The sequence below is a fragment of the Ambystoma mexicanum genome, chromosome 2q (assembly GCF_040938575.1).
Source record: "Ambystoma mexicanum isolate Mex_15411 chromosome 2q, UKY_AmexF1_1, whole genome shotgun sequence".
In the NCBI taxonomy this organism is placed as follows: Eukaryota; Metazoa; Chordata; class Amphibia; order Caudata; family Ambystomatidae; genus Ambystoma; species Ambystoma mexicanum.
The window spans coordinates 1,172,971,778-1,172,983,934 of record NC_090924.1 but is presented as its reverse complement, the minus strand read 5'-3'; the positions used below and the strand labels follow the sequence as shown (position 1 = coordinate 1,172,983,934).

The window sequence follows — 12,157 nt, the reverse complement described above, 5'->3', positions numbered from 1 at the left end:
CAACCGAGCTAACTGTGGTGCGTGCTTGGGAATCTTGGGAACAAAGTTATTCACTGTAGTGACTACCTTACTCCTAGGCCATAATCCCCTTTCCTTCTTACGCCCGCCCGCTGGCCCCTCTAAAAAGTATCCTCTATTATTGCTTGAATGGTCTCAGACCTGGCAATAGAAAAGGACTGAAGGGCGATGTGCGGGGTGGAGCTCAGGAAGGCGGTTTTACGGGCCACGTGCGGTACACCGCGTAAACGCAAAAAAATTCTAAAATGTTTTGATGCTTTTTACAAAGTGCTCCAGTCCCGTCTCAAAGGACGGAATGTCCCACAAGTATGGTAGAAAGTGGACTATGGACTAGTAGTAAGGTAGTCACTACGGTGAGTAACTTTGTTATTCCTGCACACCCCAACCTGAACTGTGAAAGCCAGTGGATATATGAAGCAGGTAGTGAGGAAAGGCAGATCGGCAAGTGATGCAGAGAGGCAATGGAAATGTGGTCCTTCTGCAGCTAGGAAACCACAATAAAATGCTGTTTTACATTTAAAGTAAAGAGTACAAAATGGGTTGTGCAAAGTGAATGACAAAGAGCTCGAATCAGAAGCCTACCGTGTTTACTATGGTATAATAAAAATCAAAGGGCCTCATTATGAGGTATGCGGTAGAGGGATAACAGGGCCGTTAGAGATGCCGGCCCCGTTATCCCTCTACTGCCTCATTACGAGGTCTCCTCGTGGGACCCGCTAAGGACACCTGGTTTTACCAGTCGTCCTTAGCGGGTCCCGCTAGCACACCAGGATGCAAACAACGGGCCCGTCATTATTGGGCCCGTTGTTTGCATCCTCCCCATTCCCATTGAGCCCTATGATGGCTCGAACGGGAATGGGGATGTTCCGGGTCCGCGTTCCGGGGAAGGGGAATTACTGGGCCCTCCAAGGTTGGAATGGCCCGGTACTTCCCCATTCCAGGAACCCGGACCCGGTACCCGGTAAAGGGGTAGCCATGCCGCTAATGGCGGCATGGCTACCTCCATACTTGTAATGAGGCCCAAAGGCACTTTTCACAACAAAGAACAGCATTGAAAAATAAAGATATTTGCGACTTGGAAGGAAAGGAACTGTGTACCAATGAAACCTCCTGGCCTAAACCTTACTAAGGTATAATATGAAGTGGAACATTGGCACATTTGCAGCTAAGAACAATATACACCTGGGAAAACAAATCTCCATGGCCGTAGTCCAGTGAATGTACATTTGAGGATATACATTTGAACCTTGATGGCATGATGCAAGATATCAGAAAGGTCACACATGAAGAGTAAATGTGGAAAATTAGAAAGCTAATGTTTCTATTATTCAGAGCATAGAAGGCTTCTGTGTGTGTAAAAACGTTTTCCCTGAAAGTTAAAAACAGTGACCTTCCTCCATCTTATGCCAGGCTCTTCATTTGAAAGACACAGACTTTGAAGTGTCAGGGTTAGAGATGAAGCTGTATTCATGCATGACAGAGGAATTTAATAGTGTGGCTGGGACAACAGAAAGCCTGCCATTAATGAGTTGAACTCTGTAAAATCCCCAAAATTCAAGAACTTATGAGGTCCTTCTCTGGGCTGACTGGGGGGATGGCCTGCTATCAAGATTGTCGCATGAGGCCAGAACCCCATCTGGACAGCAAGATAAGATCACTTTAGCATCCATTATCTCAGCCTTTGACTATACAAGAATGTTATGTGATTTACACCAGCCTGAGTCAAAAAAGAAAGAAGATGCTTATTGCTCAGTTTGAGTGGGTGAAGCAAAAGTTAGTGTGCCATTAAAATAGAATACACATATATATAATTATTTTGCCATTAGTTTACATTGAAGATCGAGATTTTGTTGATTTACTCAGGAGTTGTAAGTCATAGAAGGATAGCCCAGATATTATGGGAAAGCTAATGCACATACCTGTTGATTGATTATAACAATTCGACCTTGGGGACTAAAGCTATAACCAAGAATGTGGTAGTAACTCCCCTGAAAATGTAAAAAAGCAGAGTTTCGGGGAAGTTTTTGTTTAATAAATTAGATATCTGCTTATAAAATGTTATGTTGAGAACTGTTATAACTTTTGAGTTATCCACGAAAAGCTGTCATTCGATTTTGCAACATTGTGTAGACACCAGAGCTGCCTAAAATCATCTGGGTGGAAAGATTGAAGGAGATTTAACAGTGGATGGGAGACTGCTTGGCACTACCTGGGTTGGAACTGCTTATGAGATTGCTGAAGGAAACCAGGGAAACAGAGACAGATGCTGGGATAGATGCAGAGCTAAATAGAGGGATAAATGCTAGTGGCTATACTTGATGGAATGACCAGACTAGATCCCTATGTTCTCCAAGAGAGGGCACAGAAATGCTGATGTCTTTCCTGAGCACCACACCGAGACATCCTATGTCAGTAATTGTCCAACAGAACCAATTGTGTTGGGGATCTGTTTGAGTTAATACCTTCCCTTTAATTAGTGGGTTGGAGGACAAACTGAATAGACCCTTAGCAGGGCACAAAATGTCCACTCGCCATTGGCTTGTGACATTTAATTGTTGCAAGTAAGAAATCATGTGCCCGTGAAGAGTTTGCATTTGTGAAGAGCTTGCATGTGTAACCATGTGCACTACAGCCTGCATCGCCTGCAGAAGCAGATTGTAAAGGATGGGTGGGCTTCTTCTGCCGAATCGATATGCAGATCATGCTCTTGGGGGCTGCTGTATGACGCTGAAACGTGTGCTGACCTGGGTGCTCATTAAAATGACAGCAGAATCCCCAGCCAATGCCAACAATCCAGTTCAATCTCCATTGGCTGAAAAGGCATAAGAGGCATACGTGGATGTGGCTGGGCCACGTCACATGCTCGATGCACGAGCTGCTGCTGCCTGTGAAGCGTGAAGGCAGTGCAGTGCTGTAGGCTACTGTTTATTTTTATGACGATAATGCTTTTTACCTAACAGCGATGATAAATTCAGCTGACACACAATGTCCCTCTGTCATCCGCCTGCCCTCACCACCCACCCCAAAATGGGTATCATTCTACCAATGGTATAGCTTACATGCCCCCTGGGCCACGCACACTTGTTTTTCCACACCCACAGCGTCTGCTTGTCTTCCCTAATGCACTGCCTCTTTTAACCGCTGTAATTACCCTTAAAGGCCTCTGCCTGTCATGATTCCACCACCTCATGCCCTGGGTATTTTATGTCCCTTCAACATCTATTCCCACTCCCTTTGCAGGATGACCCAACATGCGCTTTCTTCTGACTGCCCTTCTTAAACCCCAACTACCTGGCTGCCTGGTCTACAAAGATGTGCGAGACCCCATGGGACTACCCGATTATTTGTGCCCTCTCTCTTTGAGTCGATTGTGCTCCCACTGAACAATGCACCCTTCGCACAGTACTGGTGTGGGGCTGGGGTCAGGGCTACCATCCCTCACACATGAAGAAAGGGGGTAGCCAAGAGACAAACATTATGTTTTCCATATGAATTGTCAGTGTTAGTATTGTGGATGATTCAAAGGGATTGAGCGTATAACTTGTTTGGAGAGGTAGCAGTGTGGGTTTAGCTCCTGCCGCAGAAATGTGCGTGTGTAACCCGTACCTCACATGTTGTCAAGGTTGTCTTAATTTGTCGATATAGTAACTCCCAAGACGGGAAGGAGAAAAACGTTTTTCCACCAGCCTTGGAGAGGCAACCGTTTTACACAGTTTGTTTACATGATAAATAATGTCTCATGTCTACAGAAATACGACTCTTAAAATGAATCACCCCTTCAGAAAGGCTAACAACAGCCATTCTTGACCCGCGGCGATTCACTTGTATACCTCACTTTTGTAACAGAGTGTTCCGCTTTTAACATCCACTTTGTGGTCTCCAGTTTCACCCCTTGTCTTCCCCAGTACAACCAATACTTGCGCCTTTCTTCTTTTGTTTACATTTCCAGCTGTGAGAGATTGAAAGAAAGCAGCCAAATGCAAATACTTCGGTGGACGCACAACATATGTTTATCGGGAAATGCATTTGGATTGTCCAGTGGAACAGGTGCCCTCATAACCCTGTTCATGCCATATTGTACTGCTGTCAATTTCCCTCTTGAAGGAAGCAGGGACACCAGCTAAAAGTTATTTTGTTGTGCTTTTGTTCTGAACAAGTTCAAACTCCCTTTTTTGTGAATACTGGTGGTCCCCTCCCCCTTATTTGTGAACCAACTTATAGATCCCGTGTGTCCGCTTGTGTGCACACTGAATAAATACCATTAAAGCTGGCGTGAAAGCCACCGCTGCCAAATGCAAACAAGGCAATAGCTCACAGCGTCTCTTTTAATATACAAGCCTTTCAGTGTTACCTAAAAGCGAACGAAACAAGCACTTTTCTTTTTTAACACACTGCAAAATAATAAATGCAGATTGGGCCAATTCGGCTCTGACTCCGCCCAGCTAGAGCTATAGTGCAGAATGAAGTAATTTACAAAGGAAGTCATAAACGGTGCTTTTCCAGGATACTGTAACCTCTTCTATGTGGAATGTGGTTTAATATGTTCAATAAAAGGAGCAATGGATAGAGATATTAGGGCACTTTTCTTGTCATTAAATATCCATTAAGAATCATTTAATCACATTTTCATATAGCGCTTCATGCCAGATTCCTCCCACTTCTAAGTGCTTTAAAGTAAGTGGTATTACCAAACTTAATGGTACTTGTTTTATTGACCTTGGAAGGACAAAGGACAGAGTTGATCCTACCAAGATCTGAACTTGTGGCATACAGGGTATCGCCATGTTAGATACAAGCACCTAACTCACAAAGGTGTCTTCCCGGCTTAATATCCCTTTGATAATTATTAAGCAATATGAAACACGATTTGTGACAACCTGCCTACCCACTCATATTGCAACATCTGAAACTGTTGGCTTTGCCACATTTTCATGGCTGGTACTAGGAGTACGCAAATTAACAAGGGGGGTCCTGGGAGTCCCTCTGCCAGACGTTAGTCTTGGTTACGAGAGACTTACCCAGAGTCTTTAGCTCACTATCTTTCACAGAGAAGAAATATCCCAAACATATCAGTCTTTGTCCTGCCCTGGGGCAGTCCAGCACCGAAATGCTACGCAATTCTCCTTTGAACAAGAGTACCAACAGAAACCCCAGACACGTGTTTTGGTCTGGTTGGACCTCATCAGTAGGGTGGATCTGTGCCTCTCTAAGAATAGTGAGCAAAGGGGTCCATGTCTGGATTCCCCTAGTAATTTAGGGTGAGACCCAAAGTTACTTAAATATGCAAATTAACAAGGGGGGTCCTGGGAGTCCCTCTGCCAGACATTAGTTCTGGTTACGAGAGACTTGTAAGTCTCCCAGGACCCCCTTGTTAATTTGGTACTAGGAGTACACCTGTACATTATTGTTGACTATTGTTATGCAGTTGCCCTTCTCATCATGCACTGCTCTTCATTCAGAAATGGGGGCGAGTTACTTGTATGTGTCACTAGTAGCTCTCGACTTGAAATTCTGCACCCTGCCCTTAGCATATTTTACTGAATAATAAATTAATTAACTCCCATATAGTCATTGAACACGGGGTGGGGGAGCTCGGGGGAATTCGAAACCTCTGCCCTCTTTGCTAGCACTAATTCAAGTTATAGTCATTTAAAATAATTGGGTATTCCTATTTCTCGTTCCCAACCCCAAAACTCCCTCAAGGCAAGGGGTGTCCTTGTCTAAAAACGAAATTCCTAAAATGTTCAACATTCCTTATTTGTATTTTATTTATTTGTAACGCGCACCATCAGGCCCGGGGGCGTAAGGGCGCAAGACTTGAAGTTATTTACATACATAGTTACATACACCTATTTACAGCAGTAGTTGAGGTGATGAGATATAAAGGCAGACATGTAAAACGAGCAGGGATCATTGCATTGGGACAGAACGTAACAGGGAGAATAGTCTAACGTCATAGACTTAAAGTTCGGCTAGTAGAATAATCCCTAAAATTAACAAGGAGGCAGAGGGAGACGCAGGCGACTGCGAACTGTGTTGAAAGGAGCAATAGCGGAATGTCTCAGTTCTGAACAAGGAGCCATGATTTCGTTTTCAGCTTGAAGGTGTTAAATGAGTCCTCGGATCTGACAGTAGCAGGGAGAGTGTTCCATAGCTTAGAAGCTAGGACAGGGAAGCTCACGCCCCCAGCTTTTTGAAGTTTGAACCTGGGGATCAATAGGCAGTCCGTCTGGGCGGATCTTTGATGTCGGGTGGAGGTGTGGAGGGAGAGTCGGTTGCAGAGGTAGGAGGGGTCTTGTTGGCCAGGCATTGGAGAGTAAGGGCAAGTGTTTTCAGTGAGATTCTTTGCTTGACAGGTGACCAATATAGATTGGTTCTGGTTGCAGAAATGTGGTGGTTTCTGGGAATGTTTAGCGCTGCCCTGATGGCGTTGTTCTGGGTGATTTGTAGTTTATTCAAGTTCCCTTGACTAGTCCCCAGGTAGAGGGCACTACAATGGTCAATTTTAGACATGATGAGCATTCTGGCTAGGGTGATGCTGTTAGGAGTAGTCAGAAAAGGTCAGCAAGCTGCAATAAGTTTACAGCTGTAGGCAGAGGCTGATCTAATTGCATTTGTTTGTCGTGACAGTGACAGAGCGGCGTCAAGATAGAAACCTAATGTTTTTGTGTCTTTAGAGACCTTAATGATATTTCCTTCTATGATGAATGACTGGTAGGATGGATCTAGTTGGTTGAGACATTGCGAGGAGCTCAAGATGAGGAGCTCCGTCTTGTCGTCGTAAGACATAATTCGTGTTGGGCCATCCAAGCCTGGATGACCAGATAGACGTTGTTCAAGGCCTTGGTATCAGCCATATAATCGCCAGTGATGGGAATGAGTATCTGGGTGTCGTCAGCATAGTTAGTGTAGGAGACACCCAGATAGTCAAGTACATCAAAGAGAGGTTTTGTGAAAACGTTATAGAGTGTAGGTGACACGCAGGATCCTTGAGGGACGACGCAGTGAGTTGGAGCGGGGTCAGCGGCTGCAGAGGGTGAGAAGACCCTCATGGATCTGTTACTCATGGAAAGGATTTGATCCATGCCGTGGCTGAGTCAGAGAAGTGGGCAGCAGAATGGAGGTATCGGCATAGGATTTGGTGATTGACCAGATCAAAGGCTGCGGAAAGGTCTAGGAGTAGTAGCAGGGCTAGTTTCCCATTGTCTTTCAGGACCTCAATTTGTGTTTTCAAGTCTATCAAGGCTGTTTCGGTCCCATGTCTGGGACGGAATCCTGATTGCCGCAGACCCAGGAGGTTATTGGATTCCAAGTAGTCTTGGATCTGCAGGTATGCCGCATGGTCTAAAATCTTGAGCAAGAATGGGACAGTGGTTATGGGTCTGAAATTGGTCGGTATGCTTGGGTCTAAGGATGGTTTTTTAAGCAGTGGGAACACCCAGGCGTCCTTGAGGTTGTCAGGGACAGTACTTGTTTTAAACGACGAGTTAATGAAGTCCGTGATGAATGGGGACAGGTCATGGGCAGAATCCTTAATGATAGGAGCAGGGCAAGGATCGCCTTGACAGTTAGAAGGTTTGATTTTTTTAATAATGTCTTCCACCTCAGAAATGGTGATTGGAGAGAAGGCAAAAGGTTTAATATTAAGAGAAGCTAGAGGAGTGACCCTTAACTGGTTTGGTGGACGATTGTCCTGTTTCAAGCTGTCTTTTTTGTCTTTTATTTTGGATTGTAGAGTGGAGATTTTATTCATTAGAGTGGACTGAATGTTAGCACTCCATTTACTATCTTTGGTACAGGTGTCAGGGGGGGTGGCTGGAGATTCAAGTTCTTTTAAGATCTTAAAAAGTTCTTTCGTGTCCGAGTCTGCTTGCATGATACGGTTATTGAGAGACTCCTTTTTAGCATCTTTGTAAGTGAGGGAGGCAAGGATGAAGCCGTCCTTATGCTCATCAGCAGGGTGACTTTTCCATCGATTTTCAGCGCAGCGTTTAGCTTTGCGGAGCTCTCTTAACTGAGGTGTAAACCAAGAGTTAAGATGTGCACGTGGTTTAGACTTCCTAAGCTTGATAGGGACGATTGAGTTTATGGCTGTGAGCATGGTGCGATTGTAGGTGTCTACTAAGGTTGTAGGGTTGGTGCAGGAGTAAGTGACTGCATTGAGAGATGGGATTAGCAGTGGGAGAAGTTTCTCTTTGGTTATGTCCCTTTTATTTCTAGTAGGGAGGGCTGGTGCTATTAAAGGAGGAGAGCTCAGTGCTGCTTCAATATTAAAGGTAATGATGTGATGGTCAGACCATACATGTCCTTAGACCTGACCTTAGAGCAGAGGGGTGATAAATATACACTGAATTGTGCAAAGGGGTAGATCAGTAGAAGCACTCCCAGGTATTCTAAAATTAGAGATTGATTTATTCAATAATGTGTAGAAGTATACATATTTTTTTGAGGTGCGGGGGGGGAAACGTGAACAAGGCACAGGATCGCAATAACGATATAACTAGAAACAAAAGACGAGGATCCAAAATTAGGAACCCTCCCGTCCCCTGCACTCTATCATAAGTCCATCAATTGATGGTTCAGCAATTTTAAATGCATTTGTTGTAGTTAATTAATAATATTCTGATCAAGTTAGTAGTAAGACTGAACACTCAGTGATTTTGTAAAAAAAACCAAAAACAGGGGGAGGTTTTTAATTAATGTCACAGTAAATTCACCATACATATTTGAAGTGAAAAAGCCAAAATGACTGTCTACAAAAAAACATGAAAACAGTAAACAATGATAGTCCATTTATACAATTCGTGGCTGACGCGTTTCGGGATATTCATCCCTTCTTCTTGAGCCTATTGGGTTTGGACTGCAAAACCTTAAGTATAGTGGAAGTGAGGCGTAAGAAAACCCTCAAAGTTTGGTGAACTCGTGTTTCTCAGTTCTACCCGCCAGGCGGTGGAGAAAACCCTCGTCTCAGGCGTGCAAGATGCCAAAAGCTCAAATACAATGGAATACAGTCTAATGTCGCCCCTCGGCCCCGACAGACCAAACAGACTCAACAGGCCACTTCTTTGTCATGGTTTTTGGTTCTGGATAGAGAAGTGTTGTGCAAAATGAAATAAAGTGAAGTGCCTAATTGAAATATACACTCTCTCTTGAGAGTGAGAAAGAGACCCTGATAGAAGTGAAATTTTGAATTGCTTCAGGGTCAAGGAGGAAAGTGTCCATGTGTGATAAATGTGCTGTTTTTCAATGTTTTATGTGCTTTCACATTGCTAGTTTGACATGTGGGCAGGGAGATTATAAGTCAAGCGTACTGCGTGGGAGAAACTGTTTTAAACAAATGAACAATGGCACTGTGATTGAAATCCAAGTTCAGAAAAGGATTACCAAGTTCATGATTTTGTAATACTCCACAGTATTGTTTACTTTTGATATTCGGTGAGTTTTTGTATTGAAGCTTTGTTTTGAGCTACAGAGAAGTTTTCTTATGTAATCATTTGGTGCAAATATTCATTGGACATATCATTCAATAAATATATATTCGAAGGGATTGTGTCCTCTGACGTATTCCTTATCTTGATAGATCATCTCCAGCTTGCTGGCCTCGGAATTTTTTTTTCAATAGAGGGCGCTGCGCGTCGATGTCCCTCGAGCCGATGTCCCTCGACAGCCTCCGTATCGGCGCCATCATCATGCGTATAAATAGACTCGCGCAGCGTCTGTTGCTAAGTTCTGTTTTTCCGTGCTTCGTGGGCCTCGGAATCACGTTGCTCAGTTTGTTACTCAGAGAATACATTCTTCATTATTCCTCGAGAATAAACCAACTCTTACTCGATGGCTTCCTCATCCGAACCGATGACTCCACGGTCCGGCTTCAAAAAATGTTGAGACTGTGGAAAGAAAATGTTGACAGATCCTCACAGCATCTGTTTGTGGTGCCTGGGATCGGAGCACCAATGTTCGGAGTGCGAGGACTGCATGTCCATGACGGAGAAAGCCTTGAAGGAGCGTAAGGGGAAGCTTGAGAGAGGTAAGACAGTTAAAACTACTTTGAAAGTTTCCTCGGCAGAGTCGAGACATTCGTCTCCTCGCCGACAGAGGAAACATTCTCGGTCTAGGTCTCGAAGCAGCTCCCACCATTCTTCGAGATCCAAGCATTCAAGTAAGAGACGTCGAAGATCCCCTTCCTCGTCTTCTTCTTCTGTTTCTCCGGAAAGAGTCACCTGCCCCACAAAACATAGCTCTCAGGCTGCGTGGGAGGAATTCCGTAAAAGGATGCTCAGCGTCTTCGAGAAAGCGGCCTCAACCCCCTCTAAGACAGCTCAGGGTGATACCCTGGGTGAAAGACCCGAAAAATCTAAACACCGCGAGTCGTTGCACCCGGCGAAAGAAACTACTCGAGAGCGTCACAAACCCTCGAGCAAAGGCACTGTGCCATCGACGCCATCGTCGAAGGTCCCTTCGACGCATAAATCTGCGTCATCGACTCCATTATCGAAGGGCTCATCGACGCATAGGTTGATCAAATCGACACCGTCTTTGACGCCAACCTCGACGCCGAAAAAGAGTAAACCCACGGCCGTCACTACCTCACAGCCAGTCGTCATACCCAGAGCCTCTATCATGACTTTGAGGTTATTGACAACCTCAAGTAGGATCCCGATCCTCTCAAGTTCTTAGTTACCACTTCCAATCTTCTCAACGCCTTTTTCGGTGTTTTCAAAGCCTTTAACGTCCGCGTCGACGACGTCGACGTTTTCCCAACCGATTACGACACATTTAGCCCCTTCTGCTCTGGAAATGGGATTTAAGCGATTTCCAAGGTCTGATCATTTCAGACCTTTGTCTTCAATCTATGAGGAAGGGGAGGATTCAGATCAAGAAATACCCTTTGGTGTGCAGAGATCTGCGACACCAGAACCAGAGGAATTTACCTCTAAGGAAAATAGATTGAAGGACCTTAGAGAATCCCTACATGAGGCAAGTGGGTTAGATACTTCCCCAGAAATAGAATTTGCCAAACCAGACCCAGGGGAACATGCTGAGACCCCTTACAGAATTTTAATGGCAAGAATTATAGAATTCATGGGTTGGTCTACACCTTCACCTGCATTCCAACAGGATGACCTTACAGACATCTTAGTCAAAGGCCCACAGGAGGATCCTGTGGTTCCATTTCATGCTGCATTACAAAGAAAAATATTGGCTAACTGGGAAACTCCTGAGGTTATCCCGGCAGTTAACAAAAATTTATCAGCCAAATATAGGGTATCTACTACTGACCCGGAATTTTTGTCTAAACATCCAACTCCAGTCTGGTTATCCAAGCAGCAACTGCATCAGGCAGTAGATCGGCATACCCTACTGTTCCACAGGACAGGGATGACAAAAGATACGACACTATGGCTAAGAAAGTTTTTTCTGCATGTAGCATGGCGTTGAAATCTATTAACGCAAATCCCTGGGTGCTGCAATCCGCCAAACGCCATATCGCCCTTCAGGAACCTCTTGGAGAGGTAAGTCCTTTCGCTTTTATTCCGCATTCGGAAAAGGCAGAGGACAGTCGGTTCAAAGAGGTCAAAAAAGATTCACCCGAGGTGGACGGGGTAAAAATACAAAAGCCGCAGCAGCAGGTACCTCTTTACCATCGGCACCTGCATCAGTCGCCTCTAAATCTCTCTGAGGACTCTCCTCACAAGATACCAGTAGCGGGCAGGCTAATTCAACATCTGACGGAATGGCAGGCTATTACGTCAGATGCTTGGGCATTGGAGACAGTTGCCCAAGGTTACTGCCTGCCTTTTCTACGCATTCCTCAGAGTCATCCACCGGGGAACAGCTCTCGGAAAGTTCCAGATCCGCTCCTCCTGCAGGAAATTGTAGACCTGCTGGAGAAAGGTGCCATAGAACCGGTACCTGTAGCGGAGAGGAACAAGGGCTGGTACTCCCCCTACTTCCTAATACCGAAGAAGGACGGAGGACTGAGACCTATCTTGGACGTACGAGAATTGAACAAGTTCCTCAGGAAGGACAAGTTCAAGATGGTAACTCTTTCTAAGATCCTTCAGGCCCTCCAGCTCCAGGACTGGCTGGCATCTCTGGATCTTCACGATGCTTATTTCCATGTGCCAATCCATCTCAA

The 12,157-nt window shown here is 44.9% G+C and overlaps 1 protein-coding gene across 4 annotated transcripts in view; it reads left to right on the top strand.

Annotated features, from left to right (window-relative positions):
* Nucleotides 1-12,157, top strand: part of PPP1R9A (protein phosphatase 1 regulatory subunit 9A) — a 2,290,846-nt gene that overhangs the window by 747,821 nt on the left and 1,530,868 nt on the right. The gene's annotated exons all lie outside the window — the stretch shown is intronic.